Source organism: Protopterus annectens, chromosome 13.part0, assembly GCF_019279795.1.
Source record: "Protopterus annectens isolate FY-2018-M chromosome 13.part0, PAN1.0, whole genome shotgun sequence".
NCBI lineage: Eukaryota > Metazoa > Chordata > Ceratodontiformes > Protopteridae > Protopterus > Protopterus annectens.
Window position 1 is genome coordinate 363,945,452 of NC_056747.1, and position 7,500 is coordinate 363,952,951.

Sequence of the window (7,500 nt, forward strand, 5' to 3'; positions counted from 1 at the left end):
ACATCTACTGTTATGGTAAGTTTACTTACACATCCATACTAAGTTCATCATTAGATCACTGCTAAAGTAGCCTATGCTAAATGGGAAGAATACCAGATCTTAGCTTAACACTGAAGATGGGAAGCACAGCCTGAAGAAATCTGTAAAGTTTTAGAACAGTTAAAAGCAGGTTCAGGTAAAAAAAAAAAAAAAAAAAAAATGAAAGAAAACTGACAGTCAAACCCTACACACAAAACATACACAACCAGCAAGAAAAAGTAAAAAATAAATAAAATAATATTTATAACAATACTTTTTACACAGTTGCTTACACAAGCATTCATAAAGAATGCTCACCTGACAAGAAGCCACAATGCAAGACTTCAAATTAGTTTACCAGCAAAGCACAAAATATTTTCACAGGAAAACAATATGCTTTCCGCAAAAAAAAAAAAAGTTTAGTGGAAAATTTTCCCAACAATGGGCTTATCTACCCAGCTTTGAAGGATCATTACACAACAGAAAGTTCCACGGGGCATGCTGAAGTAGTGCTCATTGGCAGCAAGAAAGCGTTTGAGCTTTTTGCTAACGGTTCTTTTCATGGGGCTCCTCTCAAGATCTTGACAGAGTGGGTGAAGGGAGCTTTAGCTCTGAAAAGCTGGTTGATAGCAATGAGGTAGGGCTCATATTGCTTAGGCTACTATAATAGTGATCTAATGATGAACAGCTTGAGAAACACCAACTAAATCTAATTTGTGCCCCTCAAAGTGAGGATCAGAATCTGAAAGCAATGAAAATCTTTTACCTTTTACATTCAGGGAGCACTCAGAATGCGAAGATTAAAACGCTTGAAACAACCCCTTACTGAAACCCAGCCAATTTTCCCCCCATCTGTCTAATGTGAGGCAAGAAAAGCAAACTGCAAATTATCTACATTTATATTCTCTCTCTTCCTGGGAGACCCCCCCCCCCCAAAAAAAATGGCTTGAAGACCAATCCCTTCCCCGGAATCAAGCTCTTCAGAGTAGCTTTGTCATAGAGCATCTGACCCCTTCCTTCAATACTAACAAGTGTAGTTCTCCCCTGCCAAAGGTTTCAGTCAAACAGCCACAAAGGATGTGGCTAACTCTCAGTCCTTAGCTACTTCAAGAAGCACCACCAGAGGGACTGAGAAAAAGTGATGAGCAGTCCAAGGTACCTAAAGTGGCCATGGCAGACTTGCTCAGTGGCATCAGATATGAAGAGTAAGCCGGCTTGAGGACTGAAGACACCCATACAACTTTTTACTTTCTGTAAATTGGGGAAGGAAGAACTGAAGAGCCTGAAGCCTGATCCATGTCTCCATCAAAAGGTGTCGAATAAGTGGGCAGAGGAGCTACAACCTAACTGAAATGAAGTTTTCTGGTAATATTCTTAGTGACAACCACCAAAACCACTAGCCCTAATTCCGAAAAAAATTATAATCTGGAAGGTGCTTCCACAATGGGGAACCCTGACTAAAAATGTTAAGTTTTAATGTAAAATTCTTTAGTGGCAACTACTGAAAACACCAGTTCTAGTTTCTGGAAATAATGTCTGACAGAAAAAATTCACAAAAAAGTTCTCATCTACCCAGCTTTGGAGAAGCAGTATCACTTGAGCATCACAGGGAAGCGCACACTTCCACATAAAGAAAGTTTTGATGGCTTGGTGTTCTAACCATTGATTTTATACTGCTTTCCTCAAGCTTTTCAACGGTTAGGGCACAGGAAGGTCCCCTTAAGTTTTGGAAACCGTCCAGTTGTTATATCCTTCATAGGATGCAACCCATACAGCTTAGGCTACTGATGAATAGCTGCATATATTCTTATGCTGTTACCATTAATCTCTTCAATGTGCACTTTTTCATTGTGCCTTTCTCCAGGGTTTAATTTTTACTTACAGATAAATCAAAGTTATGTCTGCAACTACGAAACAGAAAGACAGTATCTGCAGAACAACATGAGCTAACAGTTACCCAACAGGGTATTAAAACAAAATGACCTACTGAAGTCAAGGTTGGAAATGTTCGAAAATGTTGCAAGGACAAGCAACTAAGGATTGTTTAAAGGAAAATGTCAAAGAAGGGGATATGAACCATTTATAAAATCATGGTTTACCCAAGGTTTTCTTAAAGGAAGATGTAGCAAAATCTTAAAAGTATTTCATCTGACTAACAAAATTACTGCTGCAATCCAGTTAGAATCAAACAGGCACAGTCCTGTTGACATTGGACCTGCCTACAGGAAAAGAGCTAGCAAGAAAAGCTTGCTGAATTTTTTTTTTTCATGACCCGGTATTTTTCCTGACATCTGTTTCATCAGTAGACAGAGGCAAAGAAAACTTTCCAAGGACAAGCAGAGATCAACTGCACCTGATGCATTTATTACATTTGGTTACATACAACATAAAAGGACAAAGTTCTCCCAGATGGGACAGAAAAAAAAGTGAACCATTGTGATAGTAGGGAATCAAACTACCAAAATGGCACAGGAACAGGGCTTTAGTCTTTAAGCCTGCTGCAAATCTTGCCCATGACTAGACAGAGAGGTGTTTATTCCTGCACAAAAGTTCCCTCATGGTTATGGGTGGGCACAGTAGAGCTTACCTGATCCAAATTATGAATTATTTGTAGAACTAATTGAAAGTTATGTACTTACTCTGACACATTTGGAATAATATTTCTATACTCTTTACCACTACATCAACAGCCAGCAATACTTAGCTTGTCTGATGAAATTTGGATAGGTTAGCAAGCCACATCCTTTTCCCCATAATTCTGTGCTGCAGAGTACTTTTCTCCAGAACTCAAGTCGACATAAGGCAAAACCTGGGCACAAAACTATATTGAACCTCTCACACCAAATTCCATCTTCTTTACACTACAACAAAGTCCAAACTTAAACCTCTTGGGTCCATAGTCATGACAGAACATTCAAGTTATAGTGGCACAAAATTAAGAACTAGATCGAGAGAGCACATCCAGCTTGTTGTGTCTTACTAAAGTGCTCTTTAATTCCCACATAGCCACTGCACAAATAACATCCAAGGATGTGTTTTTAAAAATGCTTACCAATTGGCTACAGCCCTGACTAAATGATTAGCCTATACAGATACAGTTTTGCTGCATTTTTCATAGCAAAACGTGATACAGCTTGAAAGACATTTAAATATTACTGAGACTTTATTTCTTATTAAAAAAAGAAATTGGAGAAATAAACTCTTGATCTCTTTAAACAGTCTTTGTCCTGTCAAGATAACATTTCAGATGTCTGAAAATATCCATACAGTGCAACAGACATTCCACCTTGTTAGCATAACTTGAGAAGAACATCAGCAGATTAATGGTGTGACTCAAAAGTTATCTCTGCTGCAACCTGTGGCATAAAAGAATGAATGACTCATCATCAAGGAAACACTGGTTTAAAAGGGGGATGTGTTTTCTGTAACAAATCCAAAGGAGGAACCAGATTTTTCAGTGGTGAACACAGGACATGGGGTTCTTTTAAGAAATGTTTCAAAAGACCTTTAAAAATGCTAATGATAGAGGTGGGCACCTTGGTGAAACTCAAAAATCTAAAATGAATTTTGACTAAAGAGTAACTAAGACCAGTGATATGTAAAAGATATTCTGGCTGGGAACATACCAGTGAAAGGCTATACCATATACCATGCCCAAATGGGAAAAAAGGTCCTCTTACTTTCATGATTTTTGTATGTCAGATCTCTGAGTAAAATTATGAATTTGGAACATCCTTTCTTGGTATGAAGGGTTCCTGGTCATTGCTGGAAGTGAAGAAACTGTGTCATTAGGTAGAGGCAGTGCATGTACAGGTGAGGCATACCAGACTGGTAGAACAGAAATCTCCTGGTTAGCCTCAGAATTACAGACTTTCCAGAAGACATGATCAAAGCAAGGAAACTACATTAGCTGGAGCCAAAAAGAAGATAGCTTTGGTCTTGTGCACCTTGGCCTTCTTTAGGAACCTGGGATTAAGGAATAAGAGGTGGGAAAAAAACAGCGATCCATGGGCCACTTCTATAACAGCGCATCTTGGGAAATCTTTCAAGGAAGGAATAAAAAAAAAAAAAAAAAAAGAAGTTGCTGAATTTGGCACTGGCTGGGGATTCAAAAAGGTCATAGCAAGGCTTTGCTCAACATCGGAACAAGCTTCTGGGTACTGACAGGTTGACAGACCACAAATAACTCATCAGCAGCTAACTACAGAGCATGTCCGACAGATGGCTTGTTCCAGAACATAACTTGCACAGATTAAGTGAAAGGTTGCAAAGGTTTATTCCAAAACTTTTATGACCTCCCATCACAAGGACAGAAATGAGTCCTCCTTTAACTGCTGATATAAAATAACGCTGCCATGTCATAAGTAAGAATGACAACAGCACTTTGGGGAGAGAGTCTTGAAACATCCGGAAGGTGAGAAGGACTGCCCTCAATTCAAGAAAGCTGATGTGTAGTGAAGCCTCTATCCCTGACTATGCCCCTTGGGAGTGTCTGTTCTAGACAATATCACAACACTACCCCAAAGGAGAGTCATCTGTGTTAAAAGTAGAGTAATCTGTGTTAAAAGTAGAGTCATCTGTGTTAAATGTTATAAATGGGTGGAAAGGATGGAAAAGATCTGCCCAGAGATGAGCTGGACTCAAGAATCTACCATCTGATACGATCTTTGCACTTCCTGGAGATTCTGACAGAGGTCCAGTGGCCTATGCAGCTGATTCTACTGCAACATCCATGTCATAATGCGGGCTGCGTGCTATACAATTTTAGGTCATCATTAAGCCTAGACCTAGAGCTCTGAGCCAAATGGTTGCAGAAAAAGAGTGACTGTGCAGAATACTGACACACCAACAACTGAAAACATGGAATTTTATCCAGCAAAAGAAAGGCTTGATAAACTAAAGTGTCCATCGTTTATATGACAGAAGTAAAGGCTGTTTGGGCATCAAATGAGCTTTACTGTGCTCACTGCTACTCCCAGGGAATGGAAAAATGACAAAAGGTGGTTGAGGGAAGACAGACTGGCAGAAACCACCAACAGCCAGTTATCCAGATATGGGAAAATCCTGGCTCCTTACAAATTTAGGTGTATTACCATCATTGCCGCGCACCTTAAGAACACACTGGAAGATGAGGGAAGACCAAATGGAAGAGTCCAAAAGTGGCAATGACTGGCTTCTATACACAAGTATGGTTTATAGGTTCACAGGTGTATACTATGCTAGTAACTACTAGGGCCTTTAAAAGCCTAACGGTGCAACCTAAATGTGATCTCACTGACTGCTTCTGTCCATCAGAGACATAGGAGCCACACTGGAGTGAATCTTTAATTACCCATCCATTGGTCCAAGTTGAGCTTAAAAAGGGACAGGGAGGAACTCCGCTTCACACTGATAGGAAAGCCTGTTCCAGAGAATGTGAATTTTTTGAAAAAAAAAATCTCTCTCTTCAACATGTCCCATTTATGCTGCAAGCAAAATTTAAGACTTTTAATCTAGTAGTTCTGATGCTGTTTGTTTTGCAGATGTGCAAAAGATTCATTAAAACAGTGCCAGAGATGCCTTCTAAGCCAGATGAAAGTCACCTCTCAGAAGTCTTTATAACACCTTGTAAACAGATAGGGCTTTGATGCAATCGGCATAGGACACTGTGCTTACTCCCTGTATTCTTTTTGTCAGGAATCTTTGTGGACATTCCAGTTGCTGTGTGTGTCTGGTCATGTACCTACTGAAGGGGACATCATGCCTGATGCAGAGTACAGTGGTATGATGACCTCTCTAGACCTACATGCCATGCCCTTGCTTACAAGTTGGGCATCACAGAAAGATTTTCTTACTACCTTCACAAATGTTGATCAAAGGCTAGGTTACTTTCTACTAGAGTTCCCATATCCCTGACTACCAAATCAACTTTTAAAGGTGTTTTATTGATAACATAGTTATCCAGAGTGTCAGACTTCCCTGAAGGTTGTTCTCTTCACCAGGCCAAAGGCCTTTGACATTGGTTTTGACATCTGAAAAGTAGATGCCAAAGAGAAGTGGACCTAGCACAGAGCCCTGGGGGACTCCACTGCTGACCAGCCTCTTTGTGGATGTGGCCTCACAGATTTCAACCTCCTGGGTCCCATCAGTGAGCCAGCTAGCTATCCAGTGTGTTATAAAGGGGTTTATACCTAGTTCTCCAAGTTTGTTGACAATGCCTGAGTGGGGTACTGTGTCAAATGCCTTAGCCAGGTCTAGGTAGCACAGTTTTCACCTCATCCATTGCCTTAGTGACCTTTCAAAAGTTGTCTTACATTCAGTAAGCATAACCTTCCTTTGCAAAGCCATACTGGGATGGATCCAGTGTCTAGAGGTCTCCTATCTCCATGTTAATAATTTCCATGATAATTCCTTCCATGGCTTTGAAAATAAGACTAATCAGACTAATAAATACATCTATAGTTTCCAGGATCTATTTAAGGTCCTCCCTCATGAAGGGGGATGACCGCCACAGTCCTTCCTTCATGTGGCATAAAACCTGTTTTAAGACTATAATCAACTAATGACTCCAGGGGTCCTGATAAATCATATTTTAGGCTATTCAATAGGATTCCCAGGATGTTATTGGGGCCCACTGAGGGTGTGTTCTTGGCTTTACATGGCCAGTATATGCTCCCTAGTTGTAGTTGGAGGCGTTACGTTTGCGGGTATTACTACGGGGATGATTGTGGGGGGACTGGAACTGAATCTGTCCACTAATGGGTTCTCTATATCGCCAGGCTCAGTGAATGTGGCACCACTGCTGTGGGTTGCCTTTGAGGTTTCTGATAAAGCTGTAGAAGGCCTTATGGTTTTCTTTATCTGGGAGGATATCTTAACCACTAAGCAGGCTTTGCTTGACCTAATTAGCCCTCTTACTTGCCTATTTACTTTGATGAGAGAGTTTTTATCTTTATGGGAATTACCCTTCTTGAATTTTGCCATATTTTTTCCTTCTGTTGTACATCCTGTTTAATTTGGGATGCTACCAGGGTGGTTTATTTCTAGGGCTAGTTCTGGGCTTACTTCCGGTAGGTACAGCAGCTTCTATGCAGCCATCGACATGGCTGCACAGAGTTTCTGAGAGCAATTCAGCATAGGCTGGTATGTTCTTATGGTTTGGGGGACACTGAATTTTGGTAAACCATCACTTAATAACAGGTAATCTGCTTCTGAATAGTTCCTGTTACTGGTTTTAATGGGATTACAGAGTTGATTTTGAAGAAGGCAGCTTTATGGTCGGACCTTAACAGGGAGTACAAGACATTGGGGGATGCAGTGTTCTTCCATATTTGTGAGCACGAGATCCAGTATGTTGGAGCCCCGAGTGGGCGTATTCACTATTTGTCAAGGGTGTTTGTATTTATGAAGTCCCGGAATTTATTTACCTGTAGATTTGAGGCTATGTAGGATACTCAATCTATAGAGGGGTAATTAAATCCTCCCATAAGTAGGGTGCTAAGC

General features: G+C 40.4%; 1 protein-coding gene across 3 annotated transcripts in view; it reads right to left on the reverse strand.

The window, feature by feature from the left end:
• The window catches only part of REXO1 (RNA exonuclease 1 homolog), a 1,211,359-nt gene that overhangs the window by 900,633 nt on the left and 303,226 nt on the right, over positions 1-7,500 (reverse strand). The gene's annotated exons all lie outside the window — the stretch shown is intronic.